Raw genomic sequence first — 21,879 nt, 5'->3', positions numbered from 1 at the left:
GATACATCTCATCAATAGGCCATGATAAGTTAATTACTCTTGCTTTTGTCTTGGCTAATATTTTCCAAGAATTCCTCATTTTATTGACCTCTGAATTCAGGAAACCATAATGAGATTTGATTTTCTTAATATCTTCAATTGTTTTGACAAATATGGAGGCATCCTCTGATTTAACAATTCCTTTTATTCTCAGTGACAATTTGGCTTCCAATTCCTTAAGCCATATTTGTTTGTCTTTTAATTGGTTTGGGCTGACAAAACCTCCTGGGAGTAATTCAAAAACTTGATCAATGTACTCTTTCTTGTACGAGTTGATCTTTCTATCTGCATTATCTACTCCTTCTGCCAATTTTACTAAATCCTTTATCATATCATTTGTAGATTTAATAATAGGGTCAGCCCCTGCCTCATCATAGGATACACAAATCAGTTCTATATCCTACTCTCTGGGTCTCCATTTATCAAAAATAGGCATTAATATAGCCTTGTCCCCATTTAACTCATTCCACATTTCCAAAATCTTACTCATGTTGTTATACATTAGTGAAGACCCTATAGTGTCAGTAAAACTTAAAATTGTAGCCTTTACTCTCTCTTCATATTTCTTTGCATATATAGCCTGAGCCTGTTTTAAATTCTCCAATTCATGGGGAGTGATCTCAATCAACTGAGAACTAGAAGGTTTTGAAGATGGTGGGAACTCAATTATGGGGCTGGTAGGTGGAGGTCTTATAGGAGAAGAGGAGATCATCAATGTTGAGGACTCACCTTGATGGTATTGTCCTGCCAACTAGCTTTGTAGCTTGGAAATGATGCTATCTTTACCCCTTACCTCTTCCTTGGCACTATTGTAAGCTTTCAAAATTGTCTCCAACTTAACTTGGAGATCTACCTTTTCCTTAGCCTCTCTTTCTGCTACTGCAATACTAAACTTTGCAGTATCTAGCACAGTGCTAGCAGCTTCCACTACCCCAATGCTCTGCACTCTTTTCACTATCATTCCTCCAAGGTAACTTGACCCTGGGGTGTCCTTATTCCTCTTATTTTCATCTCTTTTAAGAGACCACATGACCAATGCAGCTCTATCTTTGTTTAAAGTGACTCGCTCCATAAATTTGGTCTCTTTTCTTACTGCCTCTAAAACCAAGGCATCTACTATGTCCCATTCGGGGAGAATGAGTACCCCAACCTGTGCTACCATGTCTCTTCCCTGCTTAGTAGTGATGGTCTTAAACTCATCAACCATTTCTTGCTTTATCTCTTCCTCCACCATAGCTGGATCCTTGTGGGGTTGCTCACCTTTCCTCTTTTCACACCTAGCATTAAATTTATCAATGTTTTGCTTCCATACAAATTGCATGAAAGCTCCCGATGTGACAAAATTATTGTTAGCATCACTGGCTTGTTTGATCTCAGGATCCCACTCCTAGCCTTTGAACTCATTAGTAGTGATGTTCATCTCAGCAGTAAGGGGCTCTTCTGGCATTCCCTCTTCCACTTCATCATATGTGTATGATATCTCTCCAAGACAGCCTAACTGTAATAGTTGCTCAGCTGCTGCCTGTTCATCTCCTATATGAATAGGGGATTGAGATGGGGAGTATAAAGGTTCATCAGATTGTACTTCCTTTCCCACTCTTTGTTTCTTTGGGCTATCTTGAATGTCAATGACATCCTGTATCTTCCTCTTCCCTTTTGAGGTAGAGGGCTCCCCTGTTGTAGGCATCAACACACTATAGTTGGACTTCTTATGAAACATGTAATCACCAGGAGGGATTGCTCTAGTAGATGTAGACCTATTTAGAACTAGTCTTTCTTTCTTAGGGTTGTTCTTAATTACAACCTCCCTCTTTTCTTTCAATGTTTGCATTACATCCTCAAAACAAAGAATTAAGAACTTTATCTTCTCTTCAAAGGGGTGAAAGCTAGACAAAGGGTCATAGTTAGTGTCAAATTGGTGCACAAAGTCTAAATCCTTCTTGTAGGCCACCCAAATTTCCTTCCTCAGCTCTTGCTCATCTAAATCAAACTCATTCCTAATGAGGTCTTCAGGAAACTGGAATTGGTGGGGTCTACCTCTGCATATTGCCCTCTTTCTGAACATGCCATTGAAGAAATCTTTAGGGTCAGCACATCGGGATACTGTAGTTGACAAATGATACGGTTGAAGGAAATCTTCAAAACACTTCCAACCTCCTTTAATTATCACAAATTGATGTGCTATGGTAACTATATGGAAAATGGTCCCTTTACCTCTGCCTGTTAACTCTACCTCTTGCACACTACCAATTTGTCTGAGGATGTCTGCAATTTCCACTTTAAGAGGGACCTGATAGGGCAACAAAAATGGAGTACCTTTGAAACCATATACTCTGAAAATTGTGGAGACAGGGTATAAGTAAATATCACCCCAATTGTGGACAATTTTAACATCCTCAGCAAACTCTTTTGGCCTAATAAATTCCAAAAGAACCTTAGGGACTCTTGGATTCTCTGAATAGATAAGAGTCCTAATCTTAGATGCAAAAAAATTATCAAACTTCAAGAATCTTGCATCTTCTCTGTCCCATGACAACACTGTACTCCATAACTGCACTGACATCTTCTCTCCATCTTTCTCTTTCACAATATTCATTCCACTTGCAAAATAGTCACCACCCTTGAACAAAAATAAATGCATAAGGAGGGAGTACCATCCAAAAGGCCTATCCACTTTCCCATTTTTTATTCCTATCAATCCTTCATGGATGGCATCAGTGATATAGGAAGCATAGTCAAAAGTCACTACCAAAGAAGGGTTCAAAATTTGAGCAATCATTAACATATAATGAGTTGGCATATTTGCCTCAGCATCTTCTCCTAAAATTTGGCAGAGTGACCAGTACAATACTTTGTCCCTAAGGGTAAAAAAATTTAAAGAAAAAGGCTCCTCAGTGTTAGGTCCTACAACTGTTAACCCGTCTATCTTCACAAATAATTCTTTGAGAGGCCCATTTCTAAGGTGATTCCTCTACACACTATAAACTGGAGCTAGTGATTTAAAGTTAATAGGCTCTAAAAAATTGGTAAACTCACTAAGCTCAAAAGCATTTATGAACTCCTCATTATTTATTTCAATGAGGGTCATAGTTGTGTGCAACCTGAGTTAGGAGATCCACATCCATGAATACTCCAGGGACCACCAATTTGCCTACATCCAGCTCCCAGATTCTATTCATTGGGGTTGGGGAGTTTTTCATACCAAATCCAACTTTAAATAATCCGAACCTAGACAACCCAATTTGAGGGTCTCTTAGCCAGTTGCCTTTTTCATACAATCCCTCTCCTATTTTTAGGCGAGGAGCTCTTGGCACTAGTTCTTTTACCTTTGTTGCCACATTAGTTGACATTGTCAACTATTCTAGGAAATGATGACAGATAGCCCTCTCCTGGTAATTAACCTTTCCTGAGAATTCTCTTTTAGGTGCCATATTAAAAACTATGCAAGCAATTTAATTACTAGCCCCAACTATTCTGTAATAAATCAAAACCTCAACTAAAACACACTGTCAAGTAATTGCCAAACAGGAGTACAAGAGAACCAATTTTTTGCTTGAAGAAATCCACTCTGCAACTGAAGAAATTTTCTCTACAAGTGAAGAAATTTGATCTGCAACTACTTCTCTGCAATAACTTTTCAAAATGATGCCTTCATTCAATTGATCTAAGATCATATACCGTAGTCAAGCTCTTAACTACGACATTGATACCGCATGCTTCGACCATCCTTTCAGAATTGAATTCATAGAAGGATTCAAAAATTTCTCTCCAACAGGTCACAACATGCCTGTATATTTTCTTTTAGCTCTTTTGCCATTTCATAGAGCATAACATTCTAGCAATTTTGCCAAACGAAATCATGTCAACCGTTTGATCAGATGAGACTTGATCGGTCTTTACACTGTTTTAACCTCTTTTCCTTTGCATCGGGTCCTACCTCCTTTTCTCCATTTCGCAAGCTTTATCCCATGAGCACTTTCCTTTCGTGAAGCTACGCCAAGTGTTAGATGGAACTCTAACCGCTCGGCCTTTAACCCCTACCGGGACCGTCAAATTTTTCACTAACTGTGCCTCATCCTGACGGCTAATGATTTTTCGCTATTTTGCAGAGGTTAATCCACTCACATCTTCAGGCCATGAAACAATGAGAAGCATTGCATCAATGTTGAGATGACCATGTTTTAAGTGAGACCTTTATTCGGACATTGTTTACCCCACTTATTCACGGGTTAACAAATGCCACTTGGCACTCGACCATTAGCCCTAGAAAACTCTTCAGGTTTTGTTTAGAGTCAACCACGTGTCTTACTTCCTGCATAACCACCGACTACACCTTAGTAGGCCCTTAATCACCTTTTGAACTACGTGTCAATCAACACATCACCATCAAGCTTTACAAGAAGTAACAACTATCACTCCATGTCATGCCGAGAAGAACCTCTTTTTCTCTTTTGCCATTTCGTAGGCCTTAATCCTTGTTTGATTTGCAGCCATGAAATGATGAGAACCCTTGGATCAAAACAGAGTTTATCCTCTTTTACCTTTATGCTTTACCTGTTCTTCGGGCCCACTAGCTCTTTCGCCATTTTCTAGGCTTTAAAACACAAGGATCTTACCTTCATGAACACACGTTGACCGTTGGATTATATCAAACTTGTTTGATGCTTAACAACCTACTTGAATCTAGAAGACATGGGTCGTCTGACTCAGCTTTATCCACCTAGTGTCTAGTCATTCTCAAACTGACATGTCAACCTTTTATTCGCTGAGAGAAAACATCGAGATCCACCTCATCCTTGCCACGTGTATCTGCCAGGTCACTTCTTATCCCGCAGCATGACTCATCTTCTTGGACCCACCCTTTAATCCTTAGATCCAATTCGCTGACCACTTTGATTTTCGGCCATGTGTCATTATCTTACTTGCTATCTCAATCAGCTGGACTGCTTGCTTGGAACACCATGTCATTTCATTATTTCACGAAAGCTATCTTTGGAGCATCTTTCTCCAGCAAAACTACGCTAGCCATTAGATCTTTGAGAACCTATGCATCTATTATGTTTCTTATAAACCTCTTTTGCCTGGGCCAAAAACCTTTCGCTGTTTCGCAGGGCATAACATGTGAGCATCTATCAGCCATGAAACAACACGAGCCGTCGATTTCTTTTGAATTTGATTGCCTTTTAGCCGTGGAAAAGTCTTCACCGCTGGGTCCCACCAAACCTTTTCGCCATTTCACGAAAGGTAATTTACTCGCTCGTTTTAGCTGCGAATCAACGCCAACCATTATATCTTGAGTGAGATGGAGTCTCGTTAAACCAGATGCAATGCACACAACTGAACATTCTTTTTCCTTTCGCTATTTCGTATAGCTTAACACACCCGAAACTTCGCCTAACGAAATAGCGAAAGTCGTAAATTCATCTAGAAGTTGCATGACACTTACTGGACCCGATAATATTAGAAGGAAAAAGGCAAAAGGTGTAGATTTTTCACAATTATTTAACGACCGCCTAGGCAAATAATAAGGGGGGACACTTCACACGACCCCAAGACCCATTACTTAAGTGAATAAAGTAACACAGGAATAGAAACCAGAGGGTTTTGATCAGACATTTGAGCAATTAAAACTAAAAACCCTTAACCCTTAAAGACCTAACATAGATTTGAAGCAGTTAATAGCATACCTAACTCAAAATTTCAAAAACCTAGCCAATCATGGGAAAAGAAAACCCATTTCTTAAACACTGATAACAAACACAATCACATAAACTAAGAATTAGAAAAAAATGCATTCAGATAAAGACGTAAAATGTATTACACAAAAATTTGAACGGAAAAGAGGTGAGATAGACAATTTTATTGATATAAAGAAAAGGAAAATTTTACAGTTGTAGAAAGTATGAATTTCTATAAGAGAATTAAGGAGAGGACCCTTAGAAAGAGCTACCAAATTTACCTTTGTAGTTCAAGAATAACTTAGGTGCAATGCTAGGTTCAAAAACCCTAACCAACTAAGGTTAGGTTACAAAAAGAGAGAGGATCAAAGCAGATGGATTGATCTGATGGTTACGTGTCTAAAAAAATCACCCATAATTTAGAAAGAGCAACAATTCATGAAAAAAAGGGAGAATCCTTGCAATAATAGTGTCTGATTGTCCTTTGTTAGGCCCATAAGTCTTCAATATGTAATAAATGGGAATGTGTGGCCTAAGAGAAGTGCCTGTAGAGTCATGGTGGTCATACCTTGTCTGCTTGAAAGTGGTTGAGATAGATCGAATTTGATTTGGTTAGCCCATGGGGTCAAAAACTAATTTTGGACCCATTAAGTTGACAACCACTACTGGGCAGTTGTTTGAATTCCAATAATCATCTCAGGTTTAAATTTGGGCCATTTGATCCTCCTCTTCACATGAAGGTGATGGTCATGATTGCACTATAAAAATGAACTGGTCCCACCACACAAACAACCCATCGCAGTAACACAGACAAGTGTGGGACCCAAATCCTAATCGTTACAAAACATTGATAACAACCCTCTTCCTCCTAGCCACATCACTTATCGTTGTGTCACATGAAAGTGGAACAGTCACATTGTTCTTTTTTATGGGGAAAGAGAGATAAGAACCTACCAAGTGATAACAACTTATAACTCTCACCAACATCGCTCATCACATAGTCGCGCAAAAGTAGAATAGTCACAACAAGGAACAAAAGTGGAAAGTTCTCGACTATATGACGAGTGATAAAAAATATCTCTCATAGGTGATAGCAGGTGAAAGGGGCCAATCCCACCATGAAGAAGGGACCCTCTAGCCAGTAAAATTTAAGTGAAATGACCACCCCAACCAGTCAACAAAGGAAAAGAATAAGGCTGAAAAAGGTTAAGGAAAAAACCTTAAGGGTTTAGGGTTTTACGCCTTAGGATTTTTATCTATTGATGATTTCTCATATTAGTTATCTGCATGGCTAAGTTTGACACAAAAATGGTCAACAATACCTTTTAAGATGTATAATATTAATACCTTCTTTAGTAGATGATCTCATTATTTGAGCATTATGTTTGATATTTGATGTAATACATTTCAAGAAGGATAAGAATAATGCCTTCTTTAATATGTAATCCCTTATTTGAAAATTAGGTTTGAGATTTGATGGAACACCTTTTAATATGGATAAGATTAATGCCTTGTTTAAAAGGTAATCTCATTATTTGAGCATTATTCTTGATATTTGACGTAATACCTTTTAAGATGGATAAGATTAATTTCTTATTCAATAGGCAATCTGATGATTTGATAATTATATTTGATATTTGATATAATAACTTTTAAGATGGATATGATTATTGCCTTCTTCAAAAGGTAATCTCATCAATTGTGATTTTTTTTTGATATTTGATATAATATCTTTTAAGATGGATAAAATAATTCCTTCTTTATTAGGTAGTCTCATCATTTGATAATTGTTCTTGATGTGATGGATTATATTTTAAGATAGATAAGATTAATTGGTAGGAAAATGTTATCGAGCAACCTTGCAAATTCCATAAGGTTATTATTTATAGTTAGTTTATATTTGATCATGGATTGGTCCAAGATTTTTACAAAGCTTTGGTCTAGCTAAATAAGCATGTTGGTAAATTTTCATTGCAAGATCATGCTTAGATTGTATGATATATTGAAGTTTCATTTCTAAGTTTTTTAAAGTTTAGTTTGAAGCATTAGAGGCATTTTTTGGGTTTTAAAGTGATCATGACTAACATATGTTGGCATATTGTTATTGTTGTCAATCAAAGTTGTAGGGATGTCAAGAGGTTGTAGAGAACCAGGCAACATGTGTGCATAACACAAAAACAAGTAATGCACATAACACATAGGTTATGCTACACAACTACACAAATGTTGTAGAATGTAGATGAAGGTGGGTTGTAGAGTGCAAATCAGTGTTGGAGCTAATCTACATATGCCTCTTAGTGTGTTGGACCCATCGGGTTTGATTCTTGAGGACTACAGATTCAAATTATTAGATTCATGGTGATGGTATGATGAATCAATAAGGAACCGAAAAAATACTGAGAGGGGGGGGGGTGAATCAGTAGATAGAAAATAAACTAAAATTTCACCAAACTCAATACCCAAGTCATAAATCAATCACTAAACTAACCAGTTCAAACATTGTACTACAAACTGCAACTGCACTATCAAGTTCACCGATTGACTAACATACCAAAATAACAGTGTAACATATTTGAAACTCTCAAACAATTTAACCAAAACATCAAACCACTTGACTAATATTAGTAAAAGCACATTTCAGATCACTTTTGGTCATCTTAACACATCTAAATGGCTTTACTAGTTAAAAAAATTAACCATATCAAAACATAACCACAAAAACCATTCACCACATGACACAATGATTTTTGACATGGAAACCCAAATGGGAAAAACCATAGTGGGGATGAATACCCACAAGTATTCTGAGCTCTTCTGAAGTTCGCCCTGTTAGGAGCCAAGCCTTGTTAGAAGCTTTACAAAAATGTCCTGTTAGGAATAGATTCAGTTAAGGACCACCCGGTTAAGGGATTGACTATAATACCTTGTTAAAGGCAATACCCTGATAAGAGTAACCTCGATAGAGGATTTCAAAATCCAAGCTAATGGATCACCTAGTTACAGGATCTAGAAAACACCAAGCCTGTTAAAGCTTACTCGGTTTGTTGTCCTGGATTTCAGCATGACCAAAATCATGAGGCAACCCTATGAAACTGGTCTGTTTTGTACCTTATGGTCTCTGGGAGAGCTTAATCGACTTGGTGGATTAGTTCATTTCATTCTTTTCTTTCCATTTTTATTGTTTTCCTTGTTCCTTAAGTTTGCAGTTTTACTTGCAGTTCAGACTTTAAAGTCCGAACTGTAGGGTTCTTTGTTACAAATACACTTTGGACTTTAAGTTCCGGTATGTATTTGTGGTTTTCCTGCTTGTAGTTCGGACTTTAAAGTCCGAACTACGGGTGATTTTCCCATCACTTGCATGTTGGACTTTAAAGTCCGAAGTGCAAGTGTTCCTAGCTTGCATATAAGACTTTAAAGCCTGACATGCAATTGCGTGTTGTATTGATGCCACATTAATTGCTATTAGGGTTTGTTAAAAAGCTTTTTAAAGTTAATTTTTTCATTTTGGGTTTTCATTGTGGTTTGTCTTCTTCTCCACGCACCCTCCTCTGCTTTTACTCATCGTGATTGTTTTCAAAAGAGCAGGTCGGACTTTTTTCCCGGACCTGCTGTTTTTGGCAGTTTTACTCTTGAACTTGTTTTGAGTCCTTCTTTTCGATCCGTTTGAGAAAAAAATATTTTTATAATGATGAATAGCTAATCATCAGTGTTGAATGTAGTTATTGTGCACGAATGTCAAAGCTCTCTCACAACAAACCCAAGTCTTCCTCTAGACAACCTTCTCCAAGTAAAGGATCATAAAAAAAGATGAAATACAAGTATGACTGGTACTTGAATCTGTACCCAGAGAGTTCAGTGGACTCAAATATTAAGGAGATCAGAGACACCAAAATTGGGCATGTTGATATGCAAGAATTTGTTGACCGGGTTCAAAAGGCTCCTCCACGTCTAACTAGTTTAATCAAATCTGAGCCGCATAAGTATGCATCTTTCCCAGTTGTAGCTCATGATCCCGAATTTGTACTGGCAGTAGTTGATCACTTTGATCTGAGCACAAGGCAAGTGAAAGATGAAGATCAAAATGTCATCATGACCCTAGACAATGTATTATTCAATAGTCTATTCAAAGGTTCATCAGTTGAAGAAGTAGCTGATATTTCTCAAGAGAGTGCTCAAGAGTACTACGAGAAACATGAGAATAAATGCAAAAAGGTGATCAATACTATTTATCTCTCTACTGCAAGAACTTCCCTCACCTCATGATGGCCTAAGTCCTTCCACAGGAGTGATTTTAATGAGGAATATAATGACATGGTCACCATGTTATCCAGAGTGGGAGGATTAAAGGACTCTCATTATTTTCAAAGTAAGATGTCTTATTACATAAATATAATCAGAAAGGGGGCCGCAAGAATTGATTGGGGGAGAGAAGATCAGTGATGCACTTTGTGCTCAATTGAAGGAGGTCAAGGTAACACTGAAGTTTTACATGACCTCATACCTGGTTTATGTGGCTGCTTCAATGAGGCAATATCCAGGCTTGTCTACCAGGGGTGACAGAAGAGTGGTGCCTGTTTAGGAGTACTATGACCAGCTGACAATCAAGAATCAAGGTAATCATTACAAAAGGGTTAATGACACCTTCTTTGCTGTATGTAAGTGAATTTTTGATAAAGGCCTATAGAAGAGAAGATTATCAGAGGCCACTTACAGCAAGGTGTCTCATTTTGGGTGTGTATTTCTACAGTTTCCCACCTTCACCTATATCTGAATTGGATGTCTCTTAGGTGAGTCCTTCATTCTTCCAAGGTTCCCTTCAGACAAAATTGTCCTTATGGAGCTATGCAGACAACTGATTAGTGCGCATGAGAAACAATCACAAGCACATAAGATTGGGCTGAAATTCTAAGAGTCAATTGGCAGGTATTTAGTGCTAACCAACCCCAAGGACAAAATTTGGAGGAGGAAATGCAATGGAATACCATGAGAAGATTTAAGGCCTGAACTGATTTTGATTTTTGGGGTTTAAAGAACAAACTCAAAAGGACTTATACTCATGTTTATAGGTTTGAGGATGTTTGGGCAGATTGTCAGAATGAGGAGGATATAAGAAGGATGGATTTCAGTCGTCTTACTCTGGAACAGATTGAAAATTTGGACCTAGCTAAGATCCCAACGACCATGGAAGACACAGATGACATGGTGGAACCTGTATATTACAAGAAGAAGATTTCTAACTCCCCAATTCCACTTGTGCAATGGTCAAAGAAAGAAAGCAAATCTATTATACAAAGGATCTCTCCTATCTTAGCAAACACCAATGCTTGGTTGCTAAAACAGAACCTTAGGATGAAATAGCTTCCCACTAGTTCAAGAGATGATGACAATAGTGATGGCCCATTGGGCAAGACAACAATAGCTGAAACAAGAACAAATAGCAGGCCAAACTCAGAAGCACTATCCTTAGCTCCTATGATACAATCAAAGAATAAAGGACCCAAAAGCAAATTTATAGTTAAAGGGTTGAAGACGGGTGAATCATCATCTGCATCATAGGAAGCAGTAGTAAAGGAGCCAGAACAATTGCTTGCTAGTGAAGTTAGAAAAGGAAAGGAGGTTGAAGAAGGTGAAATTCCTCAACAAGAGGAAGTACAGGCAGAAGAAGTATCACATCCAGCTGAAGTTGATGCCCCGATTATCTCATAGGTAATCATCCATTCTATTGACTCTGACTCTGACTCTGACCAAGAAGATGAAGATTTTCAAGAAGATGGAGATCTAAGTATGGGTATGATGCAATCAGAGATCATTGGTTAGTTTTTTACAATAACCAACTTCTCTAATTTAGATGATATCCCTTCATCTACTTTTCAATCCACCATTATGGATTTTAATGAGACCTTGCAAGATGCACTTACAGAACAGGTTTCAATAGATTTACCTGTCACTACTACCACCACCATGACAATTCCTCCATTGGTAAGTATTGAAGTTACATTCACAGCACCCTCCACTCTTCCAACTATAACTAAAGAGGTAGAAGCAACAAATGTTCCACTAGATGCCTCAATATCAACACCATCAGTAACACTCACAACTGCTCCAAGTTCCAGTCTCCTTGCTTCCTAACTTCAACTCCAAGTCAGCAAGGAGCTGCTACTCCATCATCTAATCTAGAACTACCCCCCTGGATGGAAGTAGTGGCCCCTAAGAGGAAAAAACAAGTGATATCCCCAGATGAGTTTGACTTTGAACTTTTAGTTCCCCCGAAGCCTAAGGGAACAAAAAAGCCAAAGACAGTATCTCAGGTGGTGATAGACCCAGCTTCCAAGAGAAAATACGCTGAAGTTATGGTGCCATCATCATACAAGGACAAAGGCAACATACAATCTGAAGACTATACCATGCAGGTCATAGAGCTTAGGGTGGAAACACATGAGAGTGTGAAATTAGATTCTCAGACACCCCTTAATTATTTATTGAGAAGATTGGATCAAGAGAGGGATGAGAAAAATATCTTGAAGCAAAAGTGTGAACAACTGACCAATGTTCTTCTAAAGGTCACACAATCTTCTCAAGAGATAGAGCCTATAGGATCTTCAATAGATACCGAAGCTCTCAAGAAGATTGAACAGGTGGGAGCTAAAGGCCGAGTGATGGATGAGTGGATTTCAAGGCTAAGGTCAGAAGGCTCTCATCTTTTGAGCTCAACAGTGGAACTATTGTCCGATTATGAAGTAATCCAGAGTTGGATGCAAGGACCGAAAACCTCTTTATCACAGGAGATTGAGGAGGTTGTGAAAAGTACTACCTTGTGGAGCAAAATGGAGGACTTCAGGATAGATGTCCTGGTTGAGAATAAGGTAATTGCCACAAGGGAGAAGTACATTCAAATCTTGTCTTTATTGTCTCATAAACAAGAGATAATGAAGTTAATGATTGTAGAGATAGATCGGGAGAAGAAAGAATGTGACGACAAGGTTGACCTTATTTTTTCTAAAGCTGGTGATCTCCCTTTCTATTTATATGATAGTGATCAAAATCTCATCACTACTAAAGTTGTCATGCAAGAATTCCTTTCTTTGATGGATCAATGCACCAGACAAGATTTCTCTCTTGATACATTTGATAAACTATTAGAAATTCAGGTCAGCTTTGAAGTCCTTGCATCCATGTTGAAGGATGATAAAAAGAAATAGGTGAAGATTCAAGATGCAATGTCTCACATCCAAATCATCACAAGTTCTACCTTGATGCCGAATGAATCAGAAATGAAAGCCATCCTTGCTAAATTCGAAGATTTCCAGAAATCCAATGAAGAGGGGAATCAAGAATGAAGTTCCCCCTCCTGGCATCCTTTCTTCGTTCAGCTGCATCGATAAATGTTGTCAATTTTTGTGCAGCTACACATTTTCTTTATGTAGTAGTTGGAGCAAAATGGGACTGTGCAGTTGAATAAGTAAACTATACCCACCTTTTTCTCAACTTCTTTTCCTATATAAGGAGGACCTTTTTGTAAATATTTTATCTTTTTCATGCTTAGCAAAACTCTGCTGACTTTTTATCCCAACTAAGACTTTGGGCTTTTTTTGGTGAAAATCCTATCAAATGAATAAAGAAAATAGTTTTGTTGATTACAAACTTTGTGTTGTATCAAGAAACTCGTTTATATAATTTGATGTTCCTATGTCCATTGAATCTATGTTATCTTTACTTCTTTGATCTTTAAGATATTGCTATGTGGTTAGAGAGCTCTCAAATCTTGCAAAGTAGACTCTATGCTCTTAGCATACTTGAGAAATGTGCTAATAAATTAAATAACTTGTGGTAAGCTTTGTATTGCTGCGGTTATTTGTAGTTTAATGGATTAGAAATCTATACTTGAAGAATTTGAGCTTTAAGCTAAGTTTCTAATTGTTTAATTTGTAATGATCAGTGTGAATTAGTGTTACCATAAAGGAGACTTTGTGCTGCTTAATAGTAACTCTTGGTGTAGTTTGTTAGATTAATAGTTCTTTTCTTTAAGTATCTGAAGGGGTAGAGAAATTATAACTAGGTGAAGGGAGAATACATAAACTCTAAAAAATGAGAGTTATATGCCCAACACCAACCCACAAATTTAATTTCTTATTAATTAGAAGAGAAATTTCATAGGGACCTCCCCTTGATGAGAGGAGAGATTAATTTCTTAGCATAGCATTGTGTGAATTATATATTTTGTCATTAGTACGTTGGTGACAAAATATTCACCCAACAGTGTTTTGGCGACTCTGCTGGGGAGTGACGTGCAACCGGTTTGTCTTTTGGGTTGTAGTACGCTTTCATTGTAATTTCCATATTGTTGTTTTTCTTCAAATCATAATCTAGCTGATCAAAGTTTTACACTCGTGGGCAACGATTAGCAGGAATTGTTGATCCTACTTTTGAAGTATTGCAGCGATTTAATTTTCCCTTTGTGACACCTCCACGGATGCTTTCTCCCTTGCAGCGGACACAAAGTTTTCCTCCATCTGCATGGCGATCTCCCATACCAAGTGAGGTGTCAAGTTTGCAAGTTTCAGTTGTTCCACTTGTAAATCATTTTGTAATACCACCTTATAATCCATTAAGGATGGTCGCTACTGGCCCTTGGGGCACTTCTTTTGGTCCTCTAAACTTGACCGCACCTTTGCATGAGCTTCCCAAAGGTACACGGAAAAATTTACCCAAATTTTTTGGGGATGGTTCTCAGCACCCAGATGAACACATTGCTACCTTCTACATCACATGTGGAGTCCTAGGTGTTGAGCACGAAGATGTTTCAGTGAGATTATTCATTGAGACTTTGCATGGAGCTCCTGCTAATTGGATCTATCATCTTACTAATGCTTGTATCACAAATTGGGCAACTCTCAGAACGTTGTTTGAGGCAAGATTCAAGTCCGCCGAAGATGATCATCCTCTATTGGTATAATTAACTCAGTTGAAGAAAGAGCCCCAGGAACCCATGCATGAGTTTGTAGCAAAATTTGACAAGTTACATAATTGTATTCTAGTTGCTTCGAGAACCACTGTTGGAAACTTGAAATGCTTTTTCATCAACACCCAATTGCCAGAGGTAAGTTTCCTTTTGCAAAGGAACAATCCTATAGATTTGGCTGCAACTCAACAAATGGCTATATCAGTTGAAGATGATCTTATCCTTGCTGGTAAGATAAGGAGAGATCCTAACAAGGTTAGGAGTAATCAAGCTATCAATGCATCTCTCCCTTCAACTAGTTTTGCTGATCCTATGATACAGAAGCTAGCAAATGAGTTGTTGGTGCTTAAGAAGAAAATTTCCTCACAAGGAAATACTTCTTATCATGATGTTCCAAGAAGGACTTATCCAAACAATGCTTCCAATTATACCATGCGTAATCAGAATAAATTACGTCCTGCTCCAGAGAGGCTTGCATTGGAAGCACCGCCCGAAAGTTCAGCTACTGGATATTATGAAGCTGAACAAAATGATCTTCCTCCTTTTGGTGAAGAAGATGCTAATTCGCATCAAGAATGTGATGCAGAGTTGGCTGGTGACTCTAATATAAGGTTTATGCAATATCAAGAAGATGATACGCTAGGCACACAAGATGGAGATGTCTTTGCAGTATTCACTCGTTTGCAAAAATAGGCAGCTCAGCCACCTGTCATTGCGAAGAGTGATGATTCTACTCAAATAAAGGACTCTCAACCTTTGCCAATTTCTATTGTGAAGCATGGGACTCCCATACCAAATCCTGCAAAGGACAACACTATCTCAATGGACGCTGCGAAGGATAAAAATTTAAGTGATTCTTCGACTGCAGTCAATTTTTCTGCACCTGGCAATTCTTCTACACATGCATCGAAGAATAGTGTACCAAATATTTTAAATTCTCAAAATGAGAATCCAAATCCATCTTTGGTGACAAATTCCTTTCAATCATTTGATATTTTAGATCATGCAAAGAAAACCAAAATACAAATGTCTGAAGTTGAATTTTTGAGATCTAACCCAGATCAATTTGACCATTTGGTCAAAATTGTTAAAGAAAAAGATACTACCCCTTGTAATCTTCCAAAATCAAACTTGCTTCAAAACAACCTAGTAACTTCCCCTTCTCCTGTCAAGAAGATAGAACCATTTTACATCTCTTTGTTAATAAATGGTTACAAGCTTAGTAACTGTGTAATTGATTCTGGGGCATCCGATAATGTTATGTTGTCAAAAGTTGCCAATGCCCTTGGTCTAACTTTAACCAAAATATTTGGAAGGTGTTTCTCTATGGATAACAAACAAGTTCCTTTGATTGGTCAAATCAAGGATGCATAGTTTGCCTTTGCTTCATTTCCAGAAAAGAAAATCAAGATGATAGTACTGGTAGCCAATGTACCGGCCTCCTATGGGATATTGTTGGGAAGAAACTTCTGTAGAGATGTTGGGGTGAGTTAAACATGGATACGACTGAGGCTCGTATCCCTATTAAAGGAGTTGCCCAAAGGTTACTTCTAGAAAAAGAATCAAAATATACCATTGTCAAGTCTGATGATCAGTGGGCCCAGATTCTTTTCGAATCATCAGGCATGGGTAATTATTTCATGCATGCTGATGATGGTTTAAAGGTGACTCCTAAGAGTGAAGTTGACATTTCACTCAATAATTTCCCGGTTGATTGTGAAAGTAGTTGTGAAAGTAGTGTTATGGAATCAGAAGGATCTTCAACTTCAGAACAAGAAATTCTCAATTTTAATACCGTCAGCATTGGTAGTCCAGATGATGTTTGGACACTGGAGTTTGATGGTAGCTATTCTTCTACCAGATCAGAAGCCAGTATTGTTCTGGTTTCTCCTGAGGGTAATCTTTTCCCTTTCTCCTTCAAATTGTAGTTCGATAACACAAATAACATTGCTGTGTATGAATCACTCCTTCTAGGAATGAATGTTGCTCAGAAGAAGGGAATCAAGAACTTTCATGCTCAAGGAGATGCCGAGTTAATAGTCTGTCAGGTCAGGAACATATATCAAACAAGGAGCGAAAGGCTGCGGCATTATCACAACCTTGTCTGGGATCTAATAGAAACATTTGATGCTTTTGATATATCTGTGGTTTCCCATGAATTCAATGACAGGGCTGACTCATTAGCGGTATCAACAACTTCTTTGGTTCCTCACAAAGATTTTTCATGATCAACTTATGTTGTTGAGTTAGTTTTCCGGCCAAGCGTTCTTGACAACTCTGATCATTGGCAGGTGTTTAATGATGATCATCATGTAATAAATTTTTTGTAGACTTCTGACAATTTTGATGATTTGTACTTTGAGGGTAGTCACTGCCCTTCAAAGGATGCAATTGAAAGTGTTGATGCAAAAACGGGAGAGAAATTTCTACAATTAAAAGGAAACAAGATCCCCAAGGGTCTAGTTTTGCTAGAAAAGCTTTTTGACAAGCATGATCACTATGTTAAGAAGAAACAAAGATCAACTACAGGGTCAATGGAATATGAACAAATAAACATTGGGATTGAAGACAATCCAAAAATGATCAACATCGGAAAGTGTTGTTCACAAGGAGAAAGGCAAAAATTTGTTGCATTATTGCAGCAGTATGTTGACATCTTAGCATACTCCTATGAAGATCTAAAGTCTTTTCATCCTAAAGAGCTCCGCCATGACATTCCATTGAAACTAGGTATTATGCCTTTCCATCAGAAGCAAAGGCAATACAACCCAAAGATCTCTGATACTATTTTTGCTGAAGTACAAAAGATGTTGAAAGCAAAGATAATCTTCCCCATCCACCATTCTTCTTGGATAGACAATATTGTACCTGGACGTAAGAAGAATGGCAAAATTCGGATATGTGTAGATTTTCGAAACTTGAATCAAGCATCCTTGAAGGATAATTATCCTTTACCTGTCATGGATCATGTCCTACAAGTTGTTATTGGAGCAAAGATGATGTCCATGTTGGACAGATTTTTAGGTTATAATTAGGTAGAAGTGTTGGAGTAAGATCAGCATAAGACGACATTTACTACACCTTGGGGTACCTTTGCATATCGCAGGATGCCTTTTGGATTAATAAATGCGGGAGCAACTTTCCAACCTGCAATGGACTTGGCCTTCCGAAGTTTTCTTGGTAAGTTCATTGTGGTCTATTTGGATGATTTGACAGTTTATTCTAAGGAACGTCAAGATCATTTTTCTCACCTGCAATGAGTCTTAGAAAAATACCATCAGCATGGAATTTCCCTCAATCCCAAGAAATCTATTTTTGGGGTCACTGAAGGTAAATTGCTTGGGCATATTGTTTTGAAGGAAGGTATACAAATTGATGCAGAAAGGGTAAAAGCTATTCGTGACCTTTCCTTGCCAGCAAGTAAGACTATGTTCATTCTTTCTTCGGCAAAGTTAATTTCATGTGAAGATTCATTCCAGACTTTGCTGAATAGACTCATCATATAGTTAATATGATGAAAGGTAATTCTCTCTTCAAATGGACTCCCGAAGGAAAGAAAGCTTTCCATCAGATCAAGGAAGCCATAGAAAATGCTCCAGTCTTAGTATGCCCAGATTATACCAAAGAGTTCATTATGTATAGCTATGCATCAAATCATACTTGTTCAGCTATACTAATGTAGCAAAATAATGAAGGTGTGGAATCACCTATTGCATTCATGAGTTATTCGCTGAAGGCTCATGAGTTGAAATACTTAGAAATGGAGAAGCATGCTTTTGCTTTGGTGAAAGCGGTTAAACATTTCAGGTTTTATATTTTGAATTCGCATGTCATTGCTCTTGTTCCTGATGTTGTTGTCAAGTTGATTTTGACACAACAAGAGTTTGGAGCTAAAAGGGGCAATTGGGTTGCCAAAATTCAAGAATATGATATGGAAATCAAGCCCACTAAGTTGGTTTGTGGAAAAGGTCTATGTTAGTTGATAGCTGACAACAAATCGATAGATGAAGTGGTGCTCCTCATGTTCTATTTGTTAGCACTACTGATGAGTGGTATTCCGACCTGGCATATCACTTAACATATGGAGATTATCCTGCACACCTATCAAGGAAAGAAAAGGTAACCTTAAAGCTTAAAGTAGTGAATTTTGTCCTATGGGACAAAGGTTTGTACAAGAAGGGTCTGGACGACAATTTCCTACACTGAGTGGACAAACAACAACAAGTAAGATTACTTCAAGATTTTCATGATCTTTCTTGTGGAGGACATTTTTCTACCCCTGTTACTGCACACAAAATCTTGCGTGTAAGGTATTACTGGTGAAAATTGTTTAAAGATACATACAGTTGAATTCGTAAGTGTGAGAAATGTCAGCAATTTTTTGGCAAGCCTAAATTAGCCGCTCTCCCACTAAAACCAGTAATAATTGAAGAGCCTTTCCAATAGTGGGGACTGGACTTCATCGGACCTGTCAATCCAATATCAAGTGTAGGTCATATATATATATATCCTCACAACAATGGATTACTTCACCAAGTGGGTGGAGGCAATTCCAACTAAGCAATCTACCTCGACGGTGGTTTGTCAATTTCTGAAGGAGAACATCATCTCAAGGTTTGGTGTTCTTCATAAGATTGTAGCTGATAATGCTTCATGTTTTTCTTCTTATGAGATAATTGACTTTTGCTTTGATCATAGTATTACTCTTTCACACTCATTTGACTATTATCCGCAAGGAAATGGTCAGGCTGAGTCAAGCAACAATAATCTGGTTGCTATTATGAGGAAACTTGTTGATGAGAAACAACAGACTTGGCATAAAGCTCTTTATGATGTGCTATGGGCGGATCGTATAACTCCAAAAAGAGAAATCGATATGTCACCTTTTCAAATTTTGTATGGGTTGAATGCTAAGATTCCGATCACTGTAGAACTTCCAGCATTAAAGCTCGCCAAGGCCATTGAAGACGAAACATATCAAGATTCACTGGATAAGCGGATCATGTTTCTTTCTCTGCTAGAAGAAACAAGGGCTGAAGTGGTAGATGGGATTGCTACGCACCAAAGCCAAGTGAAAGCATTGTTTGATAGGAAAAAAACTTCCTATGACTTCATAGTTGGTGATCAAGTCTTGTTATGGGACAAGAGGAGGGAACCAAAGGGTTTGCATGGAAATTTTGATTCTTTATGGAGAGGTCCCTTCACTATTCATGAAGTATGTGGTGAGCGTAGCTACTTACTTGCATATGTAGATGGTACCTCATTCTTGCTACCTCATAATAGATAACATTTGAAGCTCTTTACTCAATAGAGAGCGATTTAAAGGAAATTGTACTTTTTGTAGAAATATGTAGTCTTTTCTTTTCAGTCTTTTTGTCGCCTGACTCTATAGCCCAATGGATACAGGCATTCGAAGTTCTAGATTCTACAAGCTTCAAGTGGTGCAACTTGTTCCCCAGTCAGAGCCAACTGTTGTCCTCAATTTCAGCATGGCCAAAATCATGAGGCAACCTTGTGAAACTGGTCCGTTTCGTAACTTATGGTCTCCGGGAGAGCTTAATCGACTTGGTCGATTAGTTCGTTTCGTTCTTTGCTTTCCATTTTTATTGTTTTCCTTGTTCCTTAAGTTTGCAGTTTTACTTGCAGTTTGGACTTTAAAGTCCAAACTGTAGGGTTATTTGTTACAAATACACTTCGGACTTTAAAGTCCGGTATGTATTTGTGGTTTTCCTACTTGCAGTTCAGACTTTAAAGTCAGAACTGCAGTTTGTCTTAGCCTGTAGTTCAGACTTTAAAGTCTGAATTGTGGGTGATTTTCCCATAGCTTGCATGTTGGACTTTAAAGTACGAAGTGCAAGTGTTCCTAGCTTGCATATCGGACTTTAAAGCCTGGCATGCAACTGCGTGTTGTATTAAGTCCACATTAATTGCTATTAGGGTTTGTTAAAAAGATTTTTAAAGTTAATTTTTGCGTTTTGGGTTTTCATTGTGGTTTGTCTTCTTCTCCGCGCACCCTCCTTTGCTTTTACATGTCATGATTCAGATTTTCCTTTCTCCATTGTCAAATCTTTTTTCCATCATTAGTGAAGTGGAAGAGGTAGGGTTTTGTTTTCTTTTCAGGTTTTTTGTTCTTGTTTGTTTTCTTTTTGTTTTTGTTTGTCTTTTTCGGACTTCTCTCCGGAGGGCAATCAGATTTTGTAGTTTGATTGTCTCCCTTGTTTCGAAGGACAATCGGACTTCAAAACCCGATTTCCCTTCGGAGCCCCCCTTCTAAAGATGCATACTGGACTTTAAAATCCGGTGTGCAACTGAAGATTAGTCCCTTCGCATATCGGATTTTAAAGTCCGATATGTGGGATCTTAACCTTTGCATATCAGACTTTAAAATCTGATATGCAGAGGGGAGTATGTCGGCATGTCGGGTTTTGTAAGCACATTGGACTTTAAAGTCCGATGTGCCTTTAATATTTTCTAGATTACACATCAGACTTTAAAGTCCGATGTGCTTGTTAATGTTTTTCCCCAGATTGACACATCGAACTTTAAAGTCCAATGTGTTGATAACCCTTTCGCAAGATTGCACATCGGACTTTAAAGTCCGATGTGCAGATCAAGGTGTTTTTATTTTCACTTTGGACTTTAAAGTCCGATGTGCAATTTTTGTTTTCAAAAGAGTAGGTCGGACTTTTTTCCCTGACCTGTTGTTTTTGGCAGTTTTACTCCTAAGCTTGTTTTGAGTCCCACTTTTCAATCTGTTTGAGAAAAATTGATTTTGATAATGATGAATAGGTAATTATCAGTGTTGAATGCAGTCATTGTGCATGGGTGTCAAATCTCTCTCACAACAAACCCGAGTCTTCCTCATGACAACCTTCTCCAAGTAAAGCATCATCAAAAAAGATGAAATACAAGTACGATAGGTACTTGAATTTGTACACAGAGAGTTCAGTGGACTCAACTATTAAGGAGATCAGAGACACCAAAATTGGGCATGTTGATATGCAAGAATTTGTTGACCAGGTTCAAAAGGCTCCTGCACGTCTAACTAGTTTAATCAAATCTGAGCTACATAAGTATGCATCTTTCCTAGTTGTGGCTCATGATCCTGAATTTGTACTAGCAGTAGCTGATCACTTTGATCTGAGCACAAGGTAAGTGAAAGATGAAGATCAAAATGTCATCATGACCCTAGATAGTGTATTC

The sequence above is a fragment of the Cryptomeria japonica genome, chromosome 5 (assembly GCF_030272615.1).
Source record: "Cryptomeria japonica chromosome 5, Sugi_1.0, whole genome shotgun sequence".
In the NCBI taxonomy this organism is placed as follows: domain Eukaryota; kingdom Viridiplantae; phylum Streptophyta; class Pinopsida; order Cupressales; family Cupressaceae; genus Cryptomeria; species Cryptomeria japonica.
This window is presented reverse-complemented; position numbering follows the sequence as displayed.